Consider the following 27,719-nt stretch of genomic DNA (forward strand, 5'->3'; position numbering starts at 1 on the left):
GTGGAGAAGACACGTGGATTAGAGGACTCCGTCCGTCTGCAGGTTCTGTCTGGACATGAGGAAGAAATTGGCCTGGACCAAATTTGTATGAATGTTTTGAAGAACATAAGAAGCCTTAAGGTAACAGATGTATTGGCACTGCAGGATTTTCAAAAGCAGGGAATTTATGATATCACTTTTGTTTCCTTGGGCATATGTCAGAAAGTTTACATGGAGCTTGTGCGGATGAAGGAGAAGAAGGAAGTGGAATGCTTGGAGTTTATTGCTGTGGAGCCCCTTTTTCAGCAGACTTACAAATATGTTGTGGTACATATGTATAATCCCAAGGTTCCAGATGATACTATAACCCATTTTTTGAGAAGATACTGTTATGAAGTCAAATTTCTGGGGAGGATGAAAAATAGGCATAACTATTACAATGGCAAAAGAAGATACTTGGTAAAACTAATTCCTGATGCAACAGCTATTGGGGGTGCTTTGAGCATTCCTGCACAATTTTCCATTGGGGGTGAGAGGGGTTTTTGTTTCTACACTGGACAAATTGAATACTGTAGAAAGTGTCATATGTATGGACATGTGCAGAAAGATTGCCCAGTGCAAGGGATTGTTTGTAAGAACTGTGGGAAGCCTGACCACATGGTGGATAGTTGCCCTGAGGCAAAGGTGTGTGACTTGTGTGGGTTGGAAGGGCATTTTGCCAGGAAATGTAGATTGTGGACTCAGATTCCCAAGTCCTATGCGGATGCAACTAGTGGTCAATGGGGAAATAAGAGTGATGGTAAGAGTGGTGATGCTTCTGAACACGGATGTACTAAGGATGAGAAAAGTGAGTTCGGTGGAAAAGGGAAACCTGAACATTGTGTTGGTGTGATAGTTTCAAATGCAGCTAAAGTGCAAAAGGGTCAGAAACAAAATGGTGGAAGGAAAGTGGGCCATGTTGGATCTAAGATGGAGGAAGGTGGGAGTGGTCAAAAAGGGGGAACAGATTTTCAGAGCTCTCCTATAATTGATCTGGGTAAGGCCAAGGATGCAATGGACACTGTGTCTGAAGGACAGGGCCTTGGTGGTGACTTGGGATATGCTAATGCAGCCATATGTGTAGACCATGTAGTGGAGGAAGGAAATGGGGAAGGAATGGAGTTTCAGGATGAGGAGGAGGAGGATTCAGATAGGACGCTCACACCTGGGCAGAGGGATGAGGGGACTAGTAGTAGTGGTGAAAGTGATTTTGACGAAGATGATGGGGAGGATGAGGAGGAGGATGAGAAAATGGCTTCCTCGCTCAGTAAAAAGAGTAGAATGGAGGGGTGTTGGTTTGGTGGGCAGGGAGATCCTGTCTCTCCAATGCCTGGTGGCTCTAACAGGGGCTCAGATCCTGAGTCGCCTGATATATGTAGAAAAGTGGATGGTAGGAATACGCCTTTGTTTAAATCATGATGGAGAATGTATGGTGGAGAATAATTTTTTTCGCCACGATGAGTCTATGTGTTGCTTCCCTGAATGTGCGGGGGATTAGTTCCACCACTAGGAGAGCAGGTATATTAGATTATATGGAGGGGGTGGATGCGGACATTATATGTCTGCAGGAATGTGCAATTAAAGCTTCACCGCATGCAAGTGAATGGACAAGGGGTCAATCCTTTTGGTCTCCTTGTACAGACAACAAAAATGAAGGTGTAGGCATACTATTGAAAAATAATAATTTAAAAGTATTACAGTTCAAAATTATTATACCTGGAAGATGTTTGTTTTTGTTAGTGGATTTCTTAGGTCACCGGGTAAGGGTGTTTAATATTTACGCCCCTGCTGACAAGCAAGCACGTGTGTCCTTTTTGGAGTCGGTAAAGCTGTTTCTGCCAGGTAGAGATTTTTCTATAATAGCTGGTGATTTTAATTGTATTAGATCCGCAAATGATCGTAAGAGCTTTGCAGAATTCAGGACTGATGTGACTTCCAACCTGTTAAATCAATTGGTGCAGGATTTACGCTACACGGATGTGGGTTTGACAGTTCGGCCTACTGAAAACAAGTTTACATTCGAAGCAGACAGTGGGCGTTGTAGTTCCCGGATTGATTATGTGTTTGTGTCTGAAGGGATCAAAGTGGCCAAATGCAATCATGTGATGAACATTTTTTCTGACCACAAGATGGTAGTGGCAGATCTGTGTATTGCTGAGTCCCTGGCTTTTGGCAAGGGTCTCTGGAAGCTAAACGTAAGCTTGCTGCAAGAAGAGGATGTGAGAGGTGGTTTTAAAAACGTGTTTACATTCTGTGTGTCTGAACAGCACCGTTTCAAAAATCTGTTGGAATGGTGGGACTGGGCAAAGGAGAAATTTGCACATTATTTTAAAGGGGTGTGTTCTAAAAGGGCAAAAGCTAAAAGAGAGCAAGAGGCAGCAACAATTTCAAAGATGGAGGCGCTCTATAAGTTTAAAAGAGCGGGGATGGAGGTGGATCGTGAGATTGCTGATTTGAAAGAGGATTTTAAAAAAACATTAATTGAAAAAGGAAAGTCTATTGTTTTTAAAGCGAAAATACAGCACATGGAAGAAGATGAGCAATGTACGAGATATTTTTTTAAGAAATGTTTTAAGCCTAAAGGAGTTTTTAAGTCTGTTTTTACTCCTGCAGGTGAGAAGTGTGGTGAGGAAATGATCGATGGTATACATTCCTTTTATAAAATACTTTTTTCGAATGATAGCAGAGCCAGTGATGCAGAAATTAATGGTTATTGTAATATTTTGGCTGACAATATCCATGAAGAAAAGGTGTCTTCTCTAAGTGATGGGTTCAGAAAGGATGAAGTGAGGCGTGCTGTGGATGGGCTGGCAAAAGGGAAGACACCTGGTTGTGATGGCCTTCCAGTGGAATTTTATGTGGTATTTTGGGATATTTTAGATGTGGAACTTTATCGGGTGGTGGAATATGTTTTTACTCATGCGGTTTTGTCTGACTCTATGCGTAGAGGGATTGTCACTTTAATACATAAGAAGGGTGAAGTGAGAGAAATTAAAAACTGGAGGCCAATAACTTTGCTCAATTGTGATTACAAGATTATTTCCAAAATTGTAGCAAATAGAGTGAGTGATGTAATAATAGATATGGTGGGTGAATACCAAGCATGTGCGGTGCCAGGTAGGAGAATCTCGGATAACTTGGTGCTTTTAAGGGACTTAATTTATCACGCTAATTTTAATAAGAACCCCCTTCTCGTACAGTCAGTGGACCTGGAAAAAGCTTTTGATAAAGTTTCACATAGATTCTTGTTTGCTGCACTTAGACATCTTGGGATCCCCATTAAATTATTGAATATTATTAAGTCTTTTTATTGCGGAGTTAGTAGTCAGATTTTAATTAATGGTCATGTGAGTTCTAGTTTTAATATTCTATCGGGGGTTAGGCAAGGGTGCCCTTTATCACCAATCCTTTTTATTTGTGTGGTTGAAGCTCTTTTAAAAAGCGTGCAAGTCGATAAGTGTGTGGCTGGTGCTTTTATACCTGGAGGAATGGGGGGGCCCGTCAAGTCATTAAGTTACATGGATGACATTGTTTTTATTTGTGGTTCACAAGCTGAGCTTAATAGGATAAATCTTCACATAAGAATTTTTTGTGGTGTGGCTGGAATGGCTGTAAATTGGAATAAGTGTCAGTTTTGCAACTTTGGGAGGCAGGTGGATGTCAGTGTGGTGGGAGTAGAAAGAAAAAAAGAGATGGAAGTTCTTGGTGTAATTTTTGAAAAGGAACTTAAAGGGAAGAAGAGCCTGATGATCTTGGAAAACAAAATGGAGCAGAAACTGAATTATTGGAAATTAAGGAACCTGTCCCTGAGAGGTAAGGTACTTATTGTGAAGTCGGTGATCCTTCCTTTACTGCTATACACTGCTATGATATTTCTGCCTGCGAGTTTGTGGACTAAGAGAGTTACAAGGAAACTGTTTACCTTTTTTTGGGGGTCAAAGATGGAGAAATTAAGGAGAGAAAAGGTGATGCTTTCTGTGGAAATGGGCGGCTGTGATTTTCCCAATATCGAAAGATTTTTAAAGATGTATTATTTTTTAAATATTTATAGACTTTCCCAGGGGAAAAGTAAGGCTGCTGACATGTGCAGGTTTTTGGCAGGTTGGCTATTTCAGAAATGGAGCTGGTGTGAGAAGGATTTGAGGAAGCCAGTTGCGTTTGTTGTGCCGTCCTTTTACGTAGTACTTAAGTCCTTCTATGATCAAATTGGTTTAAGCTCCACAGATAGACCTGATAAAAGAAATCTTGCTAAGAGACTAAAGGAGGGTGAATCTTTATGTGATGTGCCATCCTGCAATATTGCGCAATCAAAGCAAGTCTGGAAGCTCTTTTTTATTATAGGGATCAGCAATCGGCAAAAGGACGTAACCTGGATGGCATTACAAGGATGTTTGCCAACACGAGCTTTTCTGAGCAGGAGAGGGATAAGGGTTCAAGAAGTTTGTCCAAGGGAGGGATGTAAGGATCCAGAGACAATACAGCACATTTTTTGGGACTGTTTTTATGCAAAAAAAGTTTTTACCCTTTTATCTCGGATTTTTATTGCTCTTGTTGGATTCCATTGCTTTAATTTTGGAAGGATTTTAACAGGTCAAGACTTTAACCACTTGGAACGGAGACGGATGAGTTGGATTATTTTTGTCATATATAAGGAAGTTTTGTGGGATGCACGGAATCTGGTCATTTTTAAAAAGGTGTGTCTCTCTCCAGTTGAATGTAAGAATATTTTTCTTGCCAGGTTGTTTTATGTTTATATATTAGATAAAAAGAGACTCGGTGAAAAAACAGCAGAGGCATTTTGGAAGTATTCGCAGTGGAAGGAGCTGTTACAGTAAGTAAGATTTGATCCTTTTGGTGATTGGGATTGCTTTTTTGTTTTCTGGTAGAAGGTTTTTTTTTTCCATATGATGATCTGGAAACTTGTTACTTGAACAAGCAAATGATGCAAGAGTTAATGAGAGTTCCAATCTGAGGAAAAAGGTTCTCCCAGGGTGAGGCTCATCCATTGCACTCCGGGTGTGCTGACCCCTGCGATTTCCCCAAATGCGGGAAACTCGACTGCATAATTTGTGGTAGTGGGGGACTGCGTTCGCGCTTTCCCCTGATTTCCTCTGGTCAAAGACAGAAGCCGACCCACCGAAAGAAACGTGCTCTGGCAGAGCCGCACGTCACGTCACACCTGTTGCCAGAGCTAGAATACTTTGGAGCAGCTCAAAGCGGCGTCAGTTGTGGCCTTTGGCTCCCCCTTGTGGGGGAGGCCTGCCACAACTTCCGTGCATCGCTGTGTGTCTTTTTGCTTGGCTTGTCTGTTCCTTGCTGCCTTTGGCCCTTTTGGGGCTCCCTGGGCTGGTGGGGATTGATCAGCTCGCCTGCGTCTTATTCACTTGGCCACTGGGCCGGGAGGAGGAGGGGGGCAGCAGCAGCAGCAGCAGCAGCAGCTGGAGCTGTCTGCATGTTCCCCGGGTGGGAGCAGCGGCGTGAGCGAGGCTGGGGTGGAGCCAATGGCCCTACATGCAAATGACTCTGGCTGCTGCTGGGCATCTTGGACGGCTTGGGACTCAGTCGAGCTCGGCCTGCCCCGTGGGGGTTGGACCGGGCGCCAGCCAGCGCCTCCCACTCAACGAGCCTCCGGGCGGCCTGCGCCCTACGCCAAGACACCCCCTCCCCTTCGGGCACGAGACTCCGCGATGTTGGAGAGCTGCGTCGGAGGGCCGCTCGTCGGACCGGCGGGCCCCAACTCATACTTACCTGGCAGGGGAGATACCATGATCACTAAGGTGGTTCTCCCAGGGTGAGGCTCATCCATTGCACTCCGGGTGTGCTGACCCCTGCGATTTCCCCAAATGCGGGAAACTCGACTGCATAATTTGTGGTAGTGGGGGACTGCGTTCGCGCTTTCCCCTGATTTCCTCTGGTCAAAGACAGAAGCCGACCCACCGAAAGAAACGTGCTCTGGCAGAGCCGCACGTCACGTCACACCTGTTGCCAGAGCTAGAATACTTTGGAGCAGCTCAAAGCGGCGTCAGTTGTGGCCTTTGGCTCCCCCTTGTGGGGGAGGCCTGCCACAACTTCCGTGCATCGCTGTGTGTCTTTTTGCTTGGCTTGTCTGTTCCTTGCTGCCTTTGGCCCTTTTGGGGCTCCCTGGGCTGGTGGGGATTGATCAGCTCGCCTGCGTCTTATTCACTTGGCCACTGGGCCGGGAGGAGGAGGGGGGCAGCAGCAGCAGCAGCTGGAGCTGTCTGCATGTTCCCCGGGTGGGAGCAGCGGCGTGAGCGAGGCTGGGGTGGAGCCAATGGCCCTACATGCAAATGACTCTGGCTGCTGCTGGGCATCTTGGACGGCTTGGGACTCAGTCGAGCTCGGCCTGCCCCGTGGGGGTTGGACCGGGCGCCAGCCAGCGCCTCCCACTCAACGAGCCTCCGGGCGGCCTGCGCCCTACGCCAAGACACCCCCTCCCCTTCGGGCACGAGACTCCGCGATGTTGGAGAGCTGCGTCGGAGGGCCGCTCGTCGGACCGGCGGGCCCCAACTCATACTTACCTGGCAGGGGAGATACCATTCTCTCCGGGTGAGTACCGCTTCTCAGCCTTCTGATGAGCAGCAGTGGTGGGAGACTACTTCTGTTTCTTGTTGGGTGGCGGTTGCGATCGGGGTTCCCCTTGTGGGGCCCTGGTGTGCGATAGAGTGGCGGCTGTGTTTATCTGCTGTGAAAATGGTGGAGAAGACACGTGGATTAGAGGACTCCGTCCGTCTGCAGGTTCTGTCTGGACATGAGGAAGAAATTGGCCTGGACCAAATTTGTATGAATGTTTTGAAGAACATAAGAAGCCTTAAGGTAACAGATGTATTGGCACTGCAGGATTTTCAAAAGCAGGGAATTTATGATATCACTTTTGTTTCCTTGGGCATATGTCAGAAAGTTTACATGGAGCTTGTGCGGATGAAGGAGAAGAAGGAAGTGGAATGCTTGGAGTTTATTGCTGTGGAGCCCCTTTTTCAGCAGACTTACAAATATGTTGTGGTACATATGTATAATCCCAAGGTTCCAGATGATACTATAACCCATTTTTTGAGAAGATACTGTTATGAAGTCAAATTTCTGGGGAGGATGAAAAATAGGCATAACTATTACAATGGCAAAAGAAGATACTTGGTAAAACTAATTCCTGATGCAACAGCTATTGGGGGTGCTTTGAGCATTCCTGCACAATTTTCCATTGGGGGTGAGAGGGGTTTTTGTTTCTACACTGGACAAATTGAATACTGTAGAAAGTGTCATATGTATGGACATGTGCAGAAAGATTGCCCAGTGCAAGGGATTGTTTGTAAGAACTGTGGGAAGCCTGACCACATGGTGGATAGTTGCCCTGAGGCAAAGGTGTGTGACTTGTGTGGGTTGGAAGGGCATTTTGCCAGGAAATGTAGATTGTGGACTCAGATTCCCAAGTCCTATGCGGATGCAACTAGTGGTCAATGGGGAAATAAGAGTGATGGTAAGAGTGGTGATGCTTCTGAACACGGATGTACTAAGGATGAGAAAAGTGAGTTCGGTGGAAAAGGGAAACCTGAACATTGTGTTGGTGTGATAGTTTCAAATGCAGCTAAAGTGCAAAAGGGTCAGAAACAAAATGGTGGAAGGAAAGTGGGCCATGTTGGATCTAAGATGGAGGAAGGTGGGAGTGGTCAAAAAGGGGGAACAGATTTTCAGAGCTCTCCTATAATTGATCTGGGTAAGGCCAAGGATGCAATGGACACTGTGTCTGAAGGACAGGGCCTTGGTGGTGACTTGGGATATGCTAATGCAGCCATATGTGTAGACCATGTAGTGGAGGAAGGAAATGGGGAAGGAATGGAGTTTCAGGATGAGGAGGAGGAGGATTCAGATAGGACGCTCACACCTGGGCAGAGGGATGAGGGGACTAGTAGTAGTGGTGAAAGTGATTTTGACGAAGATGATGGGGAGGATGAGGAGGAGGATGAGAAAATGGCTTCCTCGCTCAGTAAAAAGAGTAGAATGGAGGGGTGTTGGTTTGGTGGGCAGGGAGATCCTGTCTCTCCAATGCCTGGTGGCTCTAACAGGGGCTCAGATCCTGAGTCGCCTGATATATGTAGAAAAGTGGATGGTAGGAATACGCCTTTGTTTAAATCATGATGGAGAATGTATGGTGGAGAATAATTTTTTTCGCCACGATGAGTCTATGTGTTGCTTCCCTGAATGTGCGGGGGATTAGTTCCACCACTAGGAGAGCAGGTATATTAGATTATATGGAGGGGGTGGATGCGGACATTATATGTCTGCAGGAATGTGCAATTAAAGCTTCACCGCATGCAAGTGAATGGACAAGGGGTCAATCCTTTTGGTCTCCTTGTACAGACAACAAAAATGAAGGTGTAGGCATACTATTGAAAAATAATAATTTAAAAGTATTACAGTTCAAAATTATTATACCTGGAAGATGTTTGTTTTTGCTAGTGGATTTCTTAGGTCACCGGGTAAGGGTGTTTAATATTTACGCCCCTGCTGACAAGCAAGCACGTGTGTCCTTTTTGGAGTCGGTAAAGCTGTTTCTGCCAGGTAGAGATTTTTCTATAATAGCTGGTGATTTTAATTGTATTAGATCCGCAAATGATCGTAAGAGCTTTGCAGAATTCAGGACTGATGTGACTTCCAACCTGTTAAATCAATTGGTGCAGGATTTACGCTACACGGATGTGGGTTTGACAGTTCGGCCTACTGAAAACAAGTTTACATTCGAAGCAGACAGTGGGCGTTGTAGTTCCCGGATTGATTATGTGTTTGTGTCTGAAGGGATCAAAGTGGCCAAATGCAATCATGTGATGAACATTTTTTCTGACCACAAGATGGTAGTGGCAGATCTGTGTATTGCTGAGTCCCTGGCTTTTGGCAAGGGTCTCTGGAAGCTAAACGTAAGCTTGCTGCAAGAAGAGGATGTGAGAGGTGGTTTTAAAAACGTGTTTACATTCTGTGTGTCTGAACAGCACCGTTTCAAAAATCTGTTGGAATGGTGGGACTGGGCAAAGGAGAAATTTGCACATTATTTTAAAGGGGTGTGTTCTAAAAGGGCAAAAGCTAAAAGAGAGCAAGAGGCAGCAACAATTTCAAAGATGGAGGCGCTCTATAAGTTTAAAAGAGCGGGGATGGAGGTGGATCGTGAGATTGCTGATTTGAAAGAGGATTTTAAAAAAACATTAATTGAAAAAGGAAAGTCTATTGTTTTTAAAGCGAAAATACAGCACATGGAAGAAGATGAGCAATGTACGAGATATTTTTTTAAGAAATGTTTTAAGCCTAAAGGAGTTTTTAAGTCTGTTTTTACTCCTGCAGGTGAGAAGTGTGGTGAGGAAATGATCGATGGTATACATTCCTTTTATAAAATACTTTTTTCGAATGATAGCAGAGCCAGTGATGCAGAAATTAATGGTTATTGTAATATTTTGGCTGACAATATCCATGAAGAAAAGGTGTCTTCTCTAAGTGATGGGTTCAGAAAGGATGAAGTGAGGCGTGCTGTGGATGGGCTGGCAAAAGGGAAGACACCTGGTTGTGATGGCCTTCCAGTGGAATTTTATGTGGTATTTTGGGATATTTTAGATGTGGAACTTTATCGGGTGGTGGAATATGTTTTTACTCATGCGGTTTTGTCTGACTCTATGCGTAGAGGGATTGTCACTTTAATACATAAGAAGGGTGAAGTGAGAGAAATTAAAAACTGGAGGCCAATAACTTTGCTCAATTGTGATTACAAGATTATTTCCAAAATTGTAGCAAATAGAGTGAGTGATGTAATAATAGATATGGTGGGTGAATACCAAGCATGTGCGGTGCCAGGTAGGAGAATCTCGGATAACTTGGTGCTTTTAAGGGACTTAATTTATCACGCTAATTTTAATAAGAACCCCCTTCTCGTACAGTCAGTGGACCTGGAAAAAGCTTTTGATAAAGTTTCACATAGATTCTTGTTTGCTGCACTTAGACATCTTGGGATCCCCATTAAATTATTGAATATTATTAAGTCTTTTTATTGCGGAGTTAGTAGTCAGATTTTAATTAATGGTCATGTGAGTTCTAGTTTTAATATTCTATCGGGGGTTAGGCAAGGGTGCCCTTTATCACCAATCCTTTTTATTTGTGTGGTTGAAGCTCTTTTAAAAAGCGTGCAAGTCGATAAGTGTGTGGCTGGTGCTTTTATACCTGGAGGAATGGGGGGGCCCGTCAAGTCATTAAGTTACATGGATGACATTGTTTTTATTTGTGGTTCACAAGCTGAGCTTAATAGGATAAATCTTCACATAAGAATTTTTTGTGGTGTGGCTGGAATGGCTGTAAATTGGAATAAGTGTCAGTTTTGCAACTTTGGGAGGCAGGTGGATGTCAGTGTGGTGGGAGTAGAAAGAAAAAAAGAGATGGAAGTTCTTGGTGTAATTTTTGAAAAGGAACTTAAAGGGAAGAAGAGCCTGATGATCTTGGAAAACAAAATGGAGCAGAAACTGAATTATTGGAAATTAAGGAACCTGTCCCTGAGAGGTAAGGTACTTATTGTGAAGTCGGTGATCCTTCCTTTACTGCTATACACTGCTATGATATTTCTGCCTGCGAGTTTGTGGACTAAGAGAGTTACAAGGAAACTGTTTACCTTTTTTTGGGGGTCAAAGATGGAGAAATTAAGGAGAGAAAAGGTGATGCTTTCTGTGGAAATGGGCGGCTGTGATTTTCCCAATATCGAAAGATTTTTAAAGATGTATTATTTTTTAAATATTTATAGACTTTCCCAGGGGAAAAGTAAGGCTGCTGACATGTGCAGGTTTTTGGCAGGTTGGCTATTTCAGAAATGGAGCTGGTGTGAGAAGGATTTGAGGAAGCCAGTTGCGTTTGTTGTGCCGTCCTTTTACGTAGTACTTAAGTCCTTCTATGATCAAATTGGTTTAAGCTCCACAGATAGACCTGATAAAAGAAATCTTGCTAAGAGACTAAAGGAGGGTGAATCTTTATGTGATGTGCCATCCTGCAATATTGCGCAATCAAAGCAAGTCTGGAAGCTCTTTTTTATTATAGGGATCAGCAATCGGCAAAAGGACGTAACCTGGATGGCATTACAAGGATGTTTGCCAACACGAGCTTTTCTGAGCAGGAGAGGGATAAGGGTTCAAGAAGTTTGTCCAAGGGAGGGATGTAAGGATCCAGAGACAATACAGCACATTTTTTGGGACTGTTTTTATGCAAAAAAAGTTTTTACCCTTTTATCTCGGATTTTTATTGCTCTTGTTGGATTCCATTGCTTTAATTTTGGAAGGATTTTAACAGGTCAAGACTTTAACCACTTGGAACGGAGACGGATGAGTTGGATTATTTTTGTCATATATAAGGAAGTTTTGTGGGATGCACGGAATCTGGTCATTTTTAAAAAGGTGTGTCTCTCTCCAGTTGAATGTAAGAATATTTTTCTTGCCAGGTTGTTTTATGTTTATATATTAGATAAAAAGAGACTCGGTGAAAAAACAGCAGAGGCATTTTGGAAGTATTCGCAGTGGAAGGAGCTGTTACAGTAAGTAAGATTTGATCCTTTTGGTGATTGGGATTGCTTTTTTGTTTTCTGGTAGAAGGTTTTTTTTTCCATATGATGATCTGGAAACTTGTTACTTGAACAAGCAAATGATGCAAGAGTTAATGAGAGTTCCAATCTGAGGAAAAAGGTTCTCCCAGGGTGAGGCTCATCCATTGCACTCCGGGTGTGCTGACCCCTGCGATTTCCCCAAATGCGGGAAACTCGACTGCATAATTTGTGGTAGTGGGGGACTGCGTTCGCGCTTTCCCCTGATTTCCTCTGGTCAAAGACAGAAGCCGACCCACCGAAAGAAACGTGCTCTGGCAGAGCCGCACGTCACGTCACACCTGTTGCCAGAGCTAGAATACTTTGGAGCAGCTCAAAGCGGCGTCAGTTGTGGCCTTTGGCTCCCCCTTGTGGGGGAGGCCTGCCACAACTTCCGTGCATCGCTGTGTGTCTTTTTGCTTGGCTTGTCTGTTCCTTGCTGCCTTTGGCCCTTTTGGGGCTCCCTGGGCTGGTGGGGATTGATCAGCTCGCCTGCGTCTTATTCACTTGGCCACTGGGCCGGGAGGAGGAGGGGGGCAGCAGCAGCAGCAGCAGCAGCAGCAGCTGGAGCTGTCTGCATGTTCCCCGGGTGGGAGCAGCGGCGTGAGCGAGGCTGGGGTGGAGCCAATGGCCCTACATGCAAATGACTCTGGCTGCTGCTGGGCATCTTGGACGGCTTGGGACTCAGTCGAGCTCGGCCTGCCCCGTGGGGGTTGGACCGGGCGCCAGCCAGCGCCTCCCACTCAACGAGCCTCCGGGCGGCCTGCGCCCTACGCCAAGACACCCCCTCCCCTTCGGGCACGAGACTCCGCGATGTTGGAGAGCTGCGTCGGAGGGCCGCTCGTCGGACCGGCGGGCCCCAACTCATACTTACCTGGCAGGGGAGATACCATGATCACTAAGGTGGTTCTCCCAGGGTGAGGCTCATCCATTGCACTCCGGGTGTGCTGACCCCTGCGATTTCCCCAAATGCGGGAAACTCGACTGCATAATTTGTGGTAGTGGGGGACTGCGTTCGCGCTTTCCCCTGATTTCCTCTGGTCAAAGACAGAAGCCGACCCACCGAAAGAAACGTGCTCTGGCAGAGCCGCACGTCACGTCACACCTGTTGCCAGAGCTAGAATACTTTGGAGCAGCTCAAAGCGGCGTCAGTTGTGGCCTTTGGCTCCCCCTTGTGGGGGAGGCCTGCCACAACTTCCGTGCATCGCTGTGTGTCTTTTTGCTTGGCTTGTCTGTTCCTTGCTGCCTTTGGCCCTTTTGGGGCTCCCTGGGCTGGTGGGGATTGATCAGCTCGCCTGCGTCTTATTCACTTGGCCACTGGGCCGGGAGGAGGAGGGGGGCAGCAGCAGCAGCAGCAGCAGCAGCTGGAGCTGTCTGCATGTTCCCCGGGTGGGAGCAGCGGCGTGAGCGAGGCTGGGGTGGAGCCAATGGCCCTACATGCAAATGACTCTGGCTGCTGCTGGGCATCTTGGACGGCTTGGGACTCAGTCGAGCTCGGCCTGCCCCGTGGGGGTTGGACCGGGCGCCAGCCAGCGCCTCCCACTCAACGAGCCTCCGGGCGGCCTGCGCCCTACGCCAAGACACCCCCTCCCCTTCGGGCACGAGACTCCGCGATGTTGGAGAGCTGCGTCGGAGGGCCGCTCGTCGGACCGGCGGGCCCCAACTCATACTTACCTGGCAGGGGAGATACCATGATCACTAAGGTGGTTCTCCCAGGGTGAGGCTCATCCATTGCACTCCGGGTGTGCTGACCCCTGCGATTTCCCCAAATGCGGGAAACTCGACTGCATAATTTGTGGTAGTGGGGGACTGCGTTCGCGCTTTCCCCTGATTTCCTCTGGTCAAAGACAGAAGCCGACCCACCGAAAGAAACGTGCTCTGGCAGAGCCGCACGTCACGTCACACCTGTTGCCAGAGCTAGAATACTTTGGAGCAGCTCAAAGCGGCGTCAGTTGTGGCCTTTGGCTCCCCCTTGTGGGGGAGGCCTGCCACAACTTCCGTGCATCGCTGTGTGTCTTTTTGCTTGGCTTGTCTGTTCCTTGCTGCCTTTGGCCCTTTTGGGGCTCCCTGGGCTGGTGGGGATTGATCAGCTCGCCTGCGTCTTATTCACTTGGCCACTGGGCCGGGAGGAGGAGGGGGGCAGCAGCAGCAGCAGCAGCAGCAGCAGCTGGAGCTGTCTGCATGTTCCCCGGGTGGGAGCAGCGGCGTGAGCGAGGCTGGGGTGGAGCCAATGGCCCTACATGCAAATGACTCTGGCTGCTGCTGGGCATCTTGGACGGCTTGGGACTCAGTCGAGCTCGGCCTGCCCCGTGGGGGTTGGACCGGGCGCCAGCCAGCGCCTCCCACTCAACGAGCCTCCGGGCGGCCTGCGCCCTACGCCAAGACACCCCCTCCCCTTCGGGCACGAGACTCCGCGATGTTGGAGAGCTGCGTCGGAGGGCCGCTCGTCGGACCGGCGGGCCCCAACTCATACTTACCTGGCAGGGGAGATACCATGATCACTAAGGTGGTTCTCCCAGGGTGAGGCTCATCCATTGCACTCCGGGTGTGCTGACCCCTGCGATTTCCCCAAATGCGGGAAACTCGACTGCATAATTTGTGGTAGTGGGGGACTGCGTTCGCGCTTTCCCCTGATTTCCTCTGGTCAAAGACAGAAGCCGACCCACCGAAAGAAACGTGCTCTGGCAGAGCCGCACGTCACGTCACACCTGTTGCCAGAGCTAGAATACTTTGGAGCAGCTCAAAGCGGCGTCAGTTGTGGCCTTTGGCTCCCCCTTGTGGGGGAGGCCTGCCACAACTTCCGTGCATCGCTGTGTGTCTTTTTGCTTGGCTTGTCTGTTCCTTGCTGCCTTTGGCCCTTTTGGGGCTCCCTGGGCTGGTGGGGATTGATCAGCTCGCCTGCGTCTTATTCACTTGGCCACTGGGCCGGGAGGAGGAGGGGGGCAGCAGCAGCTGGAGCTGTCTGCATGTTCCCCGGGTGGGAGCAGCGGCGTGAGCGAGGCTGGGGTGGAGCCAATGGCCCTACATGCAAATGACTCTGGCTGCTGCTGGGCATCTTGGACGGCTTGGGACTCAGTCGAGCTCGGCCTGCCCCGTGGGGGTTGGACCGGGCGCCAGCCAGCGCCTCCCACTCAACGAGCCTCCGGGCGGCCTGCGCCCTACGCCAAGACACCCCCTCCCCTTCGGGCACGAGACTCCGCGATGTTGGAGAGCTGCGTCGGAGGGCCGCTCGTCGGACCGGCGGGCCCCAACTCATACTTACCTGGCAGGGGAGATACCATGATCACTAAGGTGGTTCTCCCAGGGTGAGGCTCATCCATTGCACTCCGGGTGTGCTGACCCCTGCGATTTCCCCAAATGCGGGAAACTCGACTGCATAATTTGTGGTAGTGGGGGACTGCGTTCGCGCTTTCCCCTGATTTCCTCTGGTCAAAGACAGAAGCCGACCCACCGAAAGAAACGTGCTCTGGCAGAGCCGCACGTCACGTCACACCTGTTGCCAGAGCTAGAATACTTTGGAGCAGCTCAAAGCGGCGTCAGTTGTGGCCTTTGGCTCCCCCTTGTGGGGGAGGCCTGCCACAACTTCCGTGCATCGCTGTGTGTCTTTTTGCTTGGCTTGTCTGTTCCTTGCTGCCTTTGGCCCTTTTGGGGCTCCCTGGGCTGGTGGGGATTGATCAGCTCGCCTGCGTCTTATTCACTTGGCCACTGGGCCGGGAGGAGGAGGGGGGCAGCAGCAGCAGCAGCAGCAGCTGGAGCTGTCTGCATGTTCCCCGGGTGGGAGCAGCGGCGTGAGCGAGGCTGGGGTGGAGCCAATGGCCCTACATGCAAATGACTCTGGCTGCTGCTGGGCATCTTGGACGGCTTGGGACTCAGTCGAGCTCGGCCTGCCCCGTGGGGGTTGGACCGGGCGCCAGCCAGCGCCTCCCACTCAACGAGCCTCCGGGCGGCCTGCGCCCTACGCCAAGACACCCCCTCCCCTTCGGGCACGAGACTCCGCGATGTTGGAGAGCTGCGTCGGAGGGCCGCTCGTCGGACCGGCGGGCCCCAACTCATACTTACCTGGCAGGGGAGATACCATTCTCTCCTGGTAAGTACCGCTTCTCAGCCTTCTGATGAGCAGCAGTGGTGGGAGACTACTTCTGTTTCTTGTTGGGTGGCGGTTGCGATCGGGGTTCCCCTTGTGGGGCCCTGGTGTGCGATAGAGTGGCGGCTGTGTTTATCTGCTGCGAAAATGGTGGAGAAGACACGTGGATTAGAGGACTCCGTCCGTCTGCAGGTTCTGTCTGGACATGAGGAAGAAATTGGCCTGGACCAAATTTGTATGAATGTTTTGAAGAACATAAGAAGCCTTAAGGTAACAGATGTATTGGCACTGCAGGATTTTCAAAAGCAGGGAATTTATGATATCACTTTTGTTTCCTTGGGCATATGTCAGAAAGTTTACATGGAGCTTGTGCGGATGAAGGAGAAGAAGGAAGTGGAATGCTTGGAGTTTATTGCTGTGGAGCCCCTTTTTCAGCAGACTTACAAATATGTTGTGGTACATATGTATAATCCCAAGGTTCCAGATGATACTATAACCCATTTTTTGAGAAGATACTGTTATGAAGTCAAATTTCTGGGGAGGATGAAAAATAGGCATAACTATTACAATGGCAAAAGAAGATACTTGGTAAAACTAATTCCTGATGCAACAGCTATTGGGGGTGCTTTGAGCATTCCTGCACAATTTTCCATTGGGGGTGAGAGGGGTTTTTGTTTCTACACTGGACAAATTGAATACTGTAGAAAGTGTCATATGTATGGACATGTGCAGAAAGATTGCCCAGTGCAAGGGATTGTTTGTAAGAACTGTGGGAAGCCTGACCACATGGTGGATAGTTGCCCTGAGGCAAAGGTGTGTGACTTGTGTGGGTTGGAAGGGCATTTTGCCAGGAAATGTAGATTGTGGACTCAGATTCCCAAGTCCTATGCGGATGCAACTAGTGGTCATTGGGGAAATAAGAGTGATGGTAAGAGTGGTGATGCTTCTGAACACGGATGTACTAAGGATGAGAAAAGTGAGTTTGGTGGAAAAGGGAAACCTGAACATTGTGTTGGTGTGATAGTTTCAAATGCAGCTAAAGTGCAAAAGGGCCAGAAACAAAATGGTGGAAGGAAAGTGGGCCATGTTGTATCTAAGATGGAGGAAGGTGGGAGTGGTCAAAAAGGGGGAACAGATTTTCAGAGCTCTCCTATAATTGATCTGGGTAAGGCCAAGGATGCAATGGACACTGTGTCTGAAGGACAGGGCCTTGGTGGTGACTTGGGATATGCTAATGCAGCCATATGTGTAGACCATGTAGTGGAGGAAGGAAATGGGGAAGGAATGGAGTTTCAGGATGAGGAGGAGGAGGATTCAGATAGGACGCTCACACCTGGGCAGAGGGATGAGGGGACTAGTAGTAGTGGTGAAAGTGATTTTGACGAAGATGATGGGGAGGATGAGGAGGAGGATGAGAAAATGGCTTCCTCGCTCAGTAAAAAGAGTAGAATGGAGGGGTGTTGGTTTGGTGGGCAGGGAGATCCTGTCTCTCCAATGCCTGGTGGCTCTAACAGGGGCTCAGATCCTGAGTCGCCTGATATATGTAGAAAAGTGGATGGTAGGAATACGCCTTTGTTTAAATCATGATGGAGAATGTATGGTGGAGAATAATTTTTTTCGCCACGATGAGTCTATGTGTTGCTTCCCTGAATGTGCGGGGGATTAGTTCCACCACTAGGAGAGCAGGTATATTAGATTATATGGAGGGGGTGGATGCGGACATTATATGTCTGCAGGAATGTGCAATTAAAGCTTCACCGCATGCAAGTGAATGGACAAGGGGTCAATCCTTTTGGTCTCCTTGTACAGACAACAAAAATGAAGGTGTAGGCATACTATTGAAAAATAATAATTTAAAAGTATTACAGTTCAAAATTATTATACCTGGAAGATGTTTGTTTTTGCTAGTGGATTTCTTAGGTCACCGGGTAAGGGTGTTTAATATTTACGCCCCTGCTGACAAGCAAGCACGTGTGTCCTTTTTGGAGTCGGTAAAGCTGTTTCTGCCAGGTAGAGATTTTTCTATAATAGCTGGTGATTTTAATTGTATTAGATCCGCAAATGATCGTAAGAGCTTTGCAGAATTCAGGACTGATGTGACTTCCAACCTGTTAAATCAATTGGTGCAGGATTTACGCTACACGGATGTGGGTTTGACAGTTCGGCCTACTGAAAACAAGTTTACATTCGAAGCAGACAGTGGGCGTTGTAGTTCCCGGATTGATTATGTGTTTGTGTCTGAAGGGATCAAAGTGGCCAAATGCAATCATGTGATGAACATTTTTTCTGACCACAAGATGGTAGTGGCAGATCTGTGTATTGCTGAGTCCCTGGCTTTTGGCAAGGGTCTCTGGAAGCTAAACGTAAGCTTGCTGCAAGAAGAGGATGTGAGAGGTGGTTTTAAAAACGTGTTTACATTCTGTGTGTCCGAACAGCACCGTTTCAAAAATCTGTTGGAATGGTGGGACTGGGCAAAGGAGAAATTTGCACATTATTTTAAAGGGGTGTGTTCTAAAAGGGCAAAAGCTAAAAGAGAGCAAGAGGCAGCAACAATTTCAAAGATGGAGGCGCTCTATAAGTTTAAAAGAGCGGGGATGGAGGTGGATTGTGAGATTGCTGATTTGAAAGAGGATTTTAAAAAAACATTAATTGAAAAAGGAAAGTCTATTGTTTTTAAAGCGAAAATACAGCACATGGAAGAAGATGAGCAATGTACGAGATATTTTTTTAAGAAATGTTTTAAGCCTAAAGGAGTTTTTAAGTCTGTTTTTACTCCTGCAGGTGAGAAGTGTGGTGAGGAAATGATCGATGGTATACATTCCTTTTATAAAATACTTTTTTCGAATGATAGCAGAGCCAGTGATGCAGAAATTAATGGTTATTGTAATATTTTGGCTGACAATATCCATGAAGAAAAGGTGTCTTCTCTAAGTGATGGGTTCAGAAAGGATGAAGTGAGGCGTGCTGTGGATGGGCTGGCAAAAGGGAAGACACCTGGTTGTGATGGCCTTCCAGTGGAATTTTATGTGGTATTTTGGGATATTTTAGATGTGGAATTTTATCGGGTGGTGGAATATGTTTTTACTCATGCGGTTTTGTCTGACTCTATGCGTAGAGGGATTGTCACTTTAATACATAAGAAGGGTGAAGTGAGAGAAATTAAAAACTGGAGGCCAATAACTTTGCTCAATTGTGATTACAAGATTATTTCCAAAATTGTAGCAAATAGAGTGAGTGATGTAATAATAGATATGGTGGGTGAATACCAAGCATGTGCGGTGCCAGGTAGGAGAATCTCGGATAACTTGGTGCTTTTAAGGGACTTAATTTATCACGCTAATTTTAATAAGAACCCCCTTCTCGTACAGTCAGTGGACCTGGAAAAAGCTTTTGATAAAGTTTCACATAGATTCTTGTTTGCTGCACTTAGACATCTTGGGATCCCCATTAAATTATTGAATATTATTAAGTCTTTTTATTGCGGAGTTAGTAGTCAGATTTTAATTAATGGTCATGTGAGTTCTAGTTTTAATATTCTATCGGGGGTTAGGCAAGGGTGCCCTTTATCACCAATCCTTTTTATTTGTGTGGTTGAAGCTCTTTTAAAAAGCGTGCAAGTCGATAAGTGTGTGGCTGGTGCTTTTATACCTGGAGGAATGGGGGGGCCCATCAAGTCATTAAGTTACATGGATGACATTGTTTTTATTTGTGGTTCACAAGCTGAGCTTAATAGGATAAATCTTCACATAAGAATTTTTTGTGGTGTGGCTGGAATGGCTGTAAATTGGAATAAGTGTCAGTTTTGCAACTTTGGGAGGCAGGTGGATGTCAGTGTGGTGGGAGTAGAAAGAAAAAAAGAGATGGAAGTTCTTGGTGTAATTTTTGAAAAGGAACTTAAAGGGAAGAAGAGCCTGATGATCTTGGAAAACAAAATGGAGCAGAAACTGAATTATTGGAAATTAAGGAACCTGTCCCTGAGAGGTAAGGTACTTATTGTGAAGTCGGTGATCCTTCCTTTACTGCTATACACTGCTATGATATTTCTGCCTGCGAGTTTGTGGACTAAGAGAGTTACAAGGAAACTGTTTACCTTTTTTTGGGGGTCAAAGATGGAGAAATTAAGGAGGGAAAAGGTGATGCTTTCTGTGGAAATGGGCGGCTGTGATTTTCCCAATATCGAAAGATTTTTAAAGATGTATTATTTTTTAAATATTTATAGACTTTCCCAGGGGAAAAGTAAGGCTGCTGACATGTGCAGGTTTTTGGCAGGTTGGCTATTTCAGAAATGGAGCTGGTGTGAGAAGGATTTGAGGAAGCCAGTTGCGTTTGTTGTGCCGTCCTTTTACGTAGTACTTAAGTCCTTCTATGATCAAATTGGTTTAAGCTCCACAGATAGACCTGATAAAAGAAATCTTGCTAAGAGACTAAAGGAGGGTGAATCTTTATGTGATGTGCCATCCTGCAATATTGCGCAATCAAAGCAAGTCTGGAAGCTCTTTTTTATTATAGGGATCAGCAATCGGCAAAAGGACGTAACCTGGATGGCATTACAAGGATGTTTGCCAACACGAGTTTTTCTGAGCAGGAGAGGGATAAGGGTTCAAGAAGTTTGTCCAAGGGAGGGATGTAAGGATCCAGAGACAATACAGCACATTTTTTGGGACTGTTTTTATGCAAAAAAAGTTTTTACCCTTTTATCTCGGATTTTTATTGCTCTTGTTGGATTCCATTGCTTTAATTTTGGAAGGATTTTAACAGGTCAAGACTTTAACCACTTGGAACGGAGACGGATGAGTTGGATTATTTTTGTCATATATAAGGAAGTTTTGTGGGATGCACGGAATCTGGTCATTTTTAAAAAGGTGTGTCTCTCTCCAGTTGAATGTAAGAATATTTTTCTTGCCAGGTTGTTTTATGTTTATATATTAGATAAAAAGAGACTCGGTGAAAAAACAGCAGAGGCATTTTGGAAGTATTCGCAGTGGAAGGAGCTGTTACAGTAAGTAAGATTTGATCCTTTTGGTGATTGGGATTGCTTTTTTGTTTTCTGGTAGAAGGCTTTTTTTTCCATATGATGATCTGGAAACTTGTTACTTGAACAAGCAAATGATGCAAGAGTTAATGAGAGTTCCAATCTGAGGAAAAAGGTTCTCCCAGGGTGAGGCTCATCCATTGCACTCCGGGTGTGCTGACCCCTGCGATTTCCCCAAATGCGGGAAACTCGACTGCATAATTTGTGGTAGTGGGGGACTGCGTTCGCGCTTTCCCCTGATTTCCTCTGGTCAAAGACAGAAGCCGACCCACCGAAAGAAACGTGCTCTGGCAGAGCCGCACGTCACGTCACACCTGTTGCCAGAGCTAGAATACTTTGGAGCAGCTCAAAGCGGCATCAGTTGTGGCCTTTGGCTCCCCCTTGTGGGGGAGGCCTGCCACAACTTCCGTGCATCGCTGTGTGTCTTTTTGCTTGGCTTGTCTGTTCCTTGCTGCCTTTGGCCCTTTTGGGGCTCCCTGGGCTGGTGGGGATTGATCAGCTCGCCTGCGTCTTATTCACTTGGCCACTGGGCCGGGAGGAGGAGGGGGGCAGCAGCAGCAGCAGCAGCAGCTGGAGCTGTCTGCATGTTCCCCGGGTGGGAGCAGCGGCGTGAGCGAGGCTGGGGTGGAGCCAATGGCCCTACATGCAAATGACTCTGGCTGCTGCTGGGCATCTTGGACGGCTTGGGACTCAGTCGAGCTCGGCCTGCCCCGTGGGGGTTGGACCGGGCGCCAGCCAGCGCCTCCCACTCAACGAGCCTCCGGGCGGCCTGCGCCCTACGCCAAGACACCCCCTCCCCTTCGGGCACGAGACTCCGCGATGTTGGAGAGCTGCGTCGGAGGGCCGCTCGTCGGACCGGCGGGCCCCAACTCATACTTACCTGGCAGGGGAGATACCATGATCACTAAGGTGGTTCTCCCAGGGTGAGGCTCATCCATTGCACTCCGGGTGTGCTGACCCCTGCGATTTCCCCAAATGCGGGAAACTCGACTGCATAATTTGTGGTAGTGGGGGACTGCGTTCGCGCTTTCCCCTGATTTCCTCTGGTCAAAGACAGAAGCCGACCCACCGAAAGAAACGTGCTCTGGCAGAGCCGCACGTCACGTCACACCTGTTGCCAGAGCTAGAATACTTTGGAGCAGCTCAAAGCGGCGTCAGTTGTGGCCTTTGGCTCCCCCTTGTGGGGGAGGCCTGCCACAACTTCCGTGCATCGCTGTGTGTCTTTTTGCTTGGCTTGTCTGTTCCTTGCTGCCTTTGGCCCTTTTGGGGCTCCCTGGGCTGGTGGGGATTGATCAGCTCGCCTGCGTCTTATTCACTTGGCCACTGGGCCGGGAGGAGGAGGGGGGCAGCAGCAGCAGCAGCAGCTGGAGCTGTCTGCATGTTCCCCGGGTGGGAGCAGCGGCGTGAGCGAGGCTGGGGTGGAGCCAATGGCCCTACATGCAAATGACTCTGGCTGCTGCTGGGCATCTTGGACGGCTTGGGACTCAGTCGAGCTCGGCCTGCCCCGTGGGGGTTGGACCGGGCGCCAGCCAGCGCCTCCCACTCAACGAGCCTCCGGGCGGCCTGCGCCCTACGCCAAGACACCCCCTCCCCTTCGGGCACGAGACTCCGCGATGTTGGAGAGCTGCGTCGGAGGGCCGCTCGTCGGACCGGCGGGCCCCAACTCATACTTACCTGGCAGGGGAGATACCATGATCACTAAGGTGGTTCTCCCAGGGTGAGGCTCATCCATTGCACTCCGGGTGTGCTGACCCCTGCGATTTCCCCAAATGCGGGAAACTCGACTGCATAATTTGTGGTAGTGGGGGACTGCGTTCGCGCTTTCCCCTGATTTCCTCTGGTCAAAGACAGAAGCCGACCCACCGAAAGAAACGTGCTCTGGCAGAGCCGCACGTCACGTCACACCTGTTGCCAGAGCTAGAATACTTTGGAGCAGCTCAAAGCGGCGTCAGTTGTGGCCTTTGGCTCCCCCTTGTGGGGGAGGCCTGCCACAACTTCCGTGCATCGCTGTGTGTCTTTTTGCTTGGCTTGTCTGTTCCTTGCTGCCTTTGGCCCTTTTGGGGCTCCCTGGGCTGGTGGGGATTGATCAGCTCGCCTGCGTCTTATTCACTTGGCCACTGGGCCGGGAGGAGGAGGGGGGCAGCAGCAGCAGCAGCAGCAGCTGGAGCTGTCTGCATGTTCCCCGGGTGGGAGCAGCGGCGTGAGCGAGGCTGGGGTGGAGCCAATGGCCCTACATGCAAATGACTCTGGCTGCTGCTGGGCATCTTGGACGGCTTGGGACTCAGTCGAGCTCGGCCTGCCCCGTGGGGGTTGGACCGGGCGCCAGCCAGCGCCTCCCACTCAACGAGCCTCCGGGCGGCCTGCGCCCTACGCCAAGACACCCCCTCCCCTTCGGGCACGAGACTCCGCGATGTTGGAGAGCTGCGTCGGAGGGCCGCTCGTCGGACCGGCGGGCCCCAACTCATACTTACCTGGCAGGGGAGATACCATGATCACTAAGGTGGTTCTCCCAGGGTGAGGCTCATCCATTGCACTCCGGGTGTGCTGACCCCTGCGATTTCCCCAAATGCGGGAAACTCGACTGCATAATTTGTGGTAGTGGGGGACTGCGTTCGCGCTTTCCCCTGATTTCCTCTGGTCAAAGACAGAAGCCGACCCACCGAAAGAAACGTGCTCTGGCAGAGCCGCACGTCACGTCACACCTGTTGCCAGAGCTAGAATACTTTGGAGCAGCTCAAAGCGGCGTCAGTTGTGGCCTTTGGCTCCCCCTTGTGGGGGAGGCCTGCCACAACTTCCGTGCATCGCTGTGTGTCTTTTTGCTTGGCTTGTCTGTTCCTTGCTGCCTTTGGCCCTTTTGGGGCTCCCTGGGCTGGTGGGGATTGATCAGCTCGCCTGCGTCTTATTCACTTGGCCACTGGGCCGGGAGGAGGAGGGGGGCAGCAGCAGCAGCAGCAGCAGCAGCTGGAGCTGTCTGCATGTTCCCCGGGTGGGAGCAGCGGCGTGAGCGAGGCTGGGGTGGAGCCAATGGCCCTACATGCAAATGACTCTGGCTGCTGCTGGGCATCTTGGACGGCTTGGGACTCAGTCGAGCTCGGCCTGCCCCGTGGGGGTTGGACCGGGCGCCAGCCAGCGCCTCCCACTCAACGAGCCTCCGGGCGGCCTGCGCCCTACGCCAAGACACCCCCTCCCCTTCGGGCACGAGACTCCGCGATGTTGGAGAGCTGCGTCGGAGGGCCGCTCGTCGGACCGGCGGGCCCCAACTCATACTTACCTGGCAGGGGAGATACCATTCTCTCCGGGTGAGTACCGCTTCTCAGCCTTCTGATGAGCAGCAGTGGTGGGAGACTACTTCTGTTTCTTTTTGGGTGGCGGTTGCGATCGGGGTTCCCCTTGTGGGGCCCTGGTGTGCGATAGATTGGCGGCTGTGTTTATCTGCTGCGAAAATGGTGGAGAAGACACGTGGATTAGAGGACTCCGTCCGTCTGCAGGTTCTGTCTGGACATGAGGAAGAAATTGGCCTGGACCAAATTTGTATGAATGTTTTGAAGAACATAAGAAGCCTTAAGGTAACAGATGTATTGGCACTGCAGGATTTTCAAAAGCAGGGAATTTATGATATCACTTTTGTTTCCTTGGGCATATGTCAGAAAGTTTACATGGAGCTTGTGCGGATGAAGGAGAAGAAGGAAGTGGAATGCTTGGAGTTTATTGCTGTGGAGCCCCTTTTTCAGCAGACTTACAAATATGTTGTGGTACATATGTATAATCCCAAGGTTCCAGATGATACTATAACCCATTTTTTGAGAAGATACTGTTATGAAGTCAAATTTCTGGGGAGGATGAAAAATAGGCATAACTATTACAATGGCAAAAGAAGATACTTGGTAAAACTAATTCCTGATGCAACAGCTATTGGGGGTGCTTTGAGCATTCCTGCACAATTTTCCATTGGGGGTGAGAGGGGTTTTTGTTTCTACACTGGACAAATTGAATACTGTAGAAAGTGTCATATGTATGGACATGTGCAGAAAGATTGCCCAGTGCAAGGGATTGTTTGTAAGAACTGTGGGAAGCCTGACCACATGGTGGATAGTTGCCCTGAGGCAAAGGTGTGTGACTTGTGTGGGTTGGAAGGGCATTTTGCCAGGAAATGTAGATTGTGGACTCAGATTCCCAAGTCCTATGCGGATGCAACTAGTGGTCATTGGGGAAATAAGAGTGATGGTAAGAGTGGTGATGCTTCTGAACACGGATGTAATAAGGATGAGAAAAGTGAGTTTGGTGGAAAAGGGAAACCTGAACATTGTGTTGGTGTGATAGTTTCAAATGCAGCTAAAGTGCAAAAGGGCCAGAAACAAAATGGTGGAAGGAAAGTGGGCCATGTTGGATCTAAGATGGAGGAAGGTGGGAGTGGTCAAAAAGGGGGAACAGATTTTCAGAGCTCTCCTATAATTGATCTGGGTAAGGCCAAGGATGCAATGGACACTGTGTCTGAAGGACAGGGCCTTGGTGGTGACTTGGGATATGCTAATGCAGCCATATGTGTAGACCATGTAGTGGAGGAAGGAAATGGGGAAGGAATGGAGTTTCAGGATGAGGAGGAGGAGGATTCAGATAGGACGCTCACACCTGGGCAGAGGGATGAGGGGACTAGTAGTAGTGGTGAAAGTGATTTTGACGAAGATGATGGGGAGGATGAGGAGGAGGATGAGAAAATGGCTTCCTCGCTCAGTAAAAAGAGTAGAATGGAGGGGTGTTGGTTTGGTGGGCAGGGAGATCCTGTCTCTCCAATGCCTGGTGGCTCTAACAGGGGCTCAGATCCTGAGTCGCCTGATATATGTAGAAAAGTGGATGGTAGGAATACGCCTTTGTTTAAATCATGATGGAGAATGTATGGTGGAGAATAATTTTTTTCGCCACGATGAGTCTATGTGTTGCTTCCCTGAATGTGCGGGGGATTAGTTCCACCACTAGGAGAGCAGGTATATTAGATTATATGGAGGGGGTGGATGCGGACATTATATGTCTGCAGGAATGTGCAATTAAAGCTTCACCGCATGCAAGTGAATGGACAAGGGGTCAATCCTTTTGGTCTCCTTGTACAGACAACAAAAATGAAGGTGTAGGCATACTATTGAAAAATAATAATTTAAAAGTATTACAGTTCAAAATTATTATACCTGGAAGATGTTTGTTTTTGTTAGTGGATTTCTTAGGTCACCGGGTAAGGGTGTTTAATATTTACGCCCCTGCTGACAAGCAAGCACGTGTGTCCTTTTTGGAGTCGGTAAAGCTGTTTCTGCCAGGTAGAGATTTTTCTATAATAGCTGGTGATTTTAATTGTATTAGATCCGCAAATGATCGTAAGAGCTTTGCAGAATTCAGGACTGATGTGACTTCCAACCTGTTAAATCAATTGGTGCAGGATTTACGCTACACGGATGTGGGTTTGACAGTTCGGCCTACTGAAAACAAGTTTACATTCGAAGCAGACAGTGGGCGTTGTAGTTCCCGGATTGATTATGTGTTTGTGTCTGAAGGGATCAAAGTGGCCAAATGCAATCATGTGATGAACATTTTTTCTGACCACAAGATGGTAGTGGCAGATCTGTGTATTGCTGAGTCCCTGGCTTTTGGCAAGGGTCTCTGGAAGCTAAACGTAAGCTTGCTGCAAGAAGAGGATGTGAGAGGTGGTTTTAAAAACGTGTTTACATTCTGTGTGTCTGAACAGCACCGTTTCAAAAATCTGTTGGAATGGTGGGACTGGGCAAAGGAGAAATTTGCACATTATTTTAAAGGGGTGTGTTCTAAAAGGGCAAAAGCTAAAAGAGAGCAAGAGGCAGCAACAATTTCAAAGATGGAGGCGCTCTATAAGTTTAAAAGAGCGGGGATGGAGGTGGATCGTGAGATTGCTGATTTGAAAGAGGATTTTAAAAAAACATTAATTGAAAAAGGAAAGTCTATTGTTTTTAAAGCGAAAATACAGCACATGGAAGAAGATGAGCAATGTACGAGATATTTTTTTAAGAAATGTTTTAAGCCTAAAGGAGTTTTTAAGTCTGTTTTTACTCCTGCAGGTGAGAAGTGTGGTGAGGAAATGATCGATGGTATACATTCCTTTTATAAAATACTTTTTTCGAATGATAGCAGAGCCAGTGATGCAGAAATTAATGGTTATTGTAATATTTTGGCTGACAATATCCATGAAGAAAAGGTGTCTTCTCTAAGTGATGGGTTCAGAAAGGATGAAGTGAGGCGTGCTGTGGATGGGCTGGCAAAAGGGAAGACACCTGGTTGTGATGGCCTTCCAGTGGAATTTTATGTGGTATTTTGGGATATTTTAGATGTGGAACTTTATCGGGTGGTGGAATATGTTTTTACTCATGCGGTTTTGTCTGACTCTATGCGTAGAGGGATTGTCACTTTAATACATAAGAAGGGTGAAGTGAGAGAAATTAAAAACTGGAGGCCAATAACTTTGCTCAATTGTGATTACAAGATTATTTCCAAAATTGTAGCAAATAGAGTGAGTGATGTAATAATAGATATGGTGGGTGAATACCAAGCATGTGCGGTGCCAGGTAGGAGAATCTCGGATAACTTGGTGCTTTTAAGGGACTTAATTTATCACGCTAATTTTAATAAGAACCCCCTTCTCGTACAGTCAGTGGACCTGGAAAAAGCTTTTGATAAAGTTTCACATAGATTCTTGTTTGCTGCACTTAGACATCTTGGGATCCCCATTAAATTATTGAATATTATTAAGTCTTTTTATTGCGGAGTTAGTAGTCAGATTTTAATTAATGGTCATGTGAGTTCTAGTTTTAATATTCTATCGGGGGTTAGGCAAGGGTGCCCTTTATCACCAATCCTTTTTATTTGTGTGGTTGAAGCTCTTTTAAAAAGCGTGCAAGTCGATAAGTGTGTGGCTGGTGCTTTTATACCTGGAGGAATGGGGGGGCCCGTCAAGTCATTAA

General features: G+C 47.9%; 8 non-coding genes and 3 pseudogenes across 8 annotated transcripts; all 11 read left to right on the forward strand.

Annotated features, from left to right (window-relative positions):
* The first annotated feature begins 4,975 nt into the window (after positions 1-4,975).
* Positions 4,976-5,122, forward strand: LOC141056692 (U1 spliceosomal RNA; annotated as a pseudogene).
* A 636-nt stretch (positions 5,123-5,758) lies between these two features.
* Positions 5,759-5,922, forward strand: LOC141056499 (U1 spliceosomal RNA). Its single transcript, XR_012221717.1, has one exon. It is a non-coding gene; the product is annotated as a U1 spliceosomal RNA (small nuclear RNA).
* A 5,784-nt stretch (positions 5,923-11,706) lies between these two features.
* On the forward strand, positions 11,707-11,853 carry LOC141056693 (U1 spliceosomal RNA; annotated as a pseudogene).
* A 639-nt stretch (positions 11,854-12,492) lies between these two features.
* On the forward strand, positions 12,493-12,656 carry LOC141056500 (U1 spliceosomal RNA). The gene has a single exon (XR_012221718.1). It is a non-coding gene; the product is annotated as a U1 spliceosomal RNA (small nuclear RNA).
* Positions 12,657-13,292: 636 nt separating this feature from the next.
* Positions 13,293-13,456, forward strand: LOC141056502 (U1 spliceosomal RNA). The gene has a single exon (XR_012221719.1). It is a non-coding gene; the product is annotated as a U1 spliceosomal RNA (small nuclear RNA).
* Positions 13,457-14,095: 639 nt separating this feature from the next.
* Positions 14,096-14,259, forward strand: LOC141056504 (U1 spliceosomal RNA). The gene has a single exon (XR_012221721.1). It is a non-coding gene; the product is annotated as a U1 spliceosomal RNA (small nuclear RNA).
* A 621-nt stretch (positions 14,260-14,880) lies between these two features.
* LOC141056505 (U1 spliceosomal RNA) lies at positions 14,881-15,044 on the forward strand. The gene has a single exon (XR_012221722.1). It is a non-coding gene; the product is annotated as a U1 spliceosomal RNA (small nuclear RNA).
* A 5,790-nt stretch (positions 15,045-20,834) lies between these two features.
* LOC141056694 (U1 spliceosomal RNA) lies at positions 20,835-20,981 on the forward strand (annotated as a pseudogene).
* A 633-nt stretch (positions 20,982-21,614) lies between these two features.
* Positions 21,615-21,778, forward strand: LOC141056506 (U1 spliceosomal RNA). Its single transcript, XR_012221723.1, has one exon. It is a non-coding gene; the product is annotated as a U1 spliceosomal RNA (small nuclear RNA).
* A 630-nt stretch (positions 21,779-22,408) lies between these two features.
* On the forward strand, positions 22,409-22,572 carry LOC141056507 (U1 spliceosomal RNA). The gene has a single exon (XR_012221724.1). It is a non-coding gene; the product is annotated as a U1 spliceosomal RNA (small nuclear RNA).
* Positions 22,573-23,205: 633 nt separating this feature from the next.
* Positions 23,206-23,369, forward strand: LOC141056508 (U1 spliceosomal RNA). Its single transcript, XR_012221725.1, has one exon. It is a non-coding gene; the product is annotated as a U1 spliceosomal RNA (small nuclear RNA).
* Positions 23,370-27,719: the final 4,350 nt, after the last annotated feature.

This window comes from Dendrobates tinctorius, unplaced genomic scaffold (genome assembly GCF_039654945.1).
Source record: "Dendrobates tinctorius isolate UK_male_01 unplaced genomic scaffold, ASM3965494v1 ptg000197l, whole genome shotgun sequence".
In the NCBI taxonomy this organism is placed as follows: domain Eukaryota; kingdom Metazoa; phylum Chordata; class Amphibia; order Anura; family Dendrobatidae; genus Dendrobates; species Dendrobates tinctorius.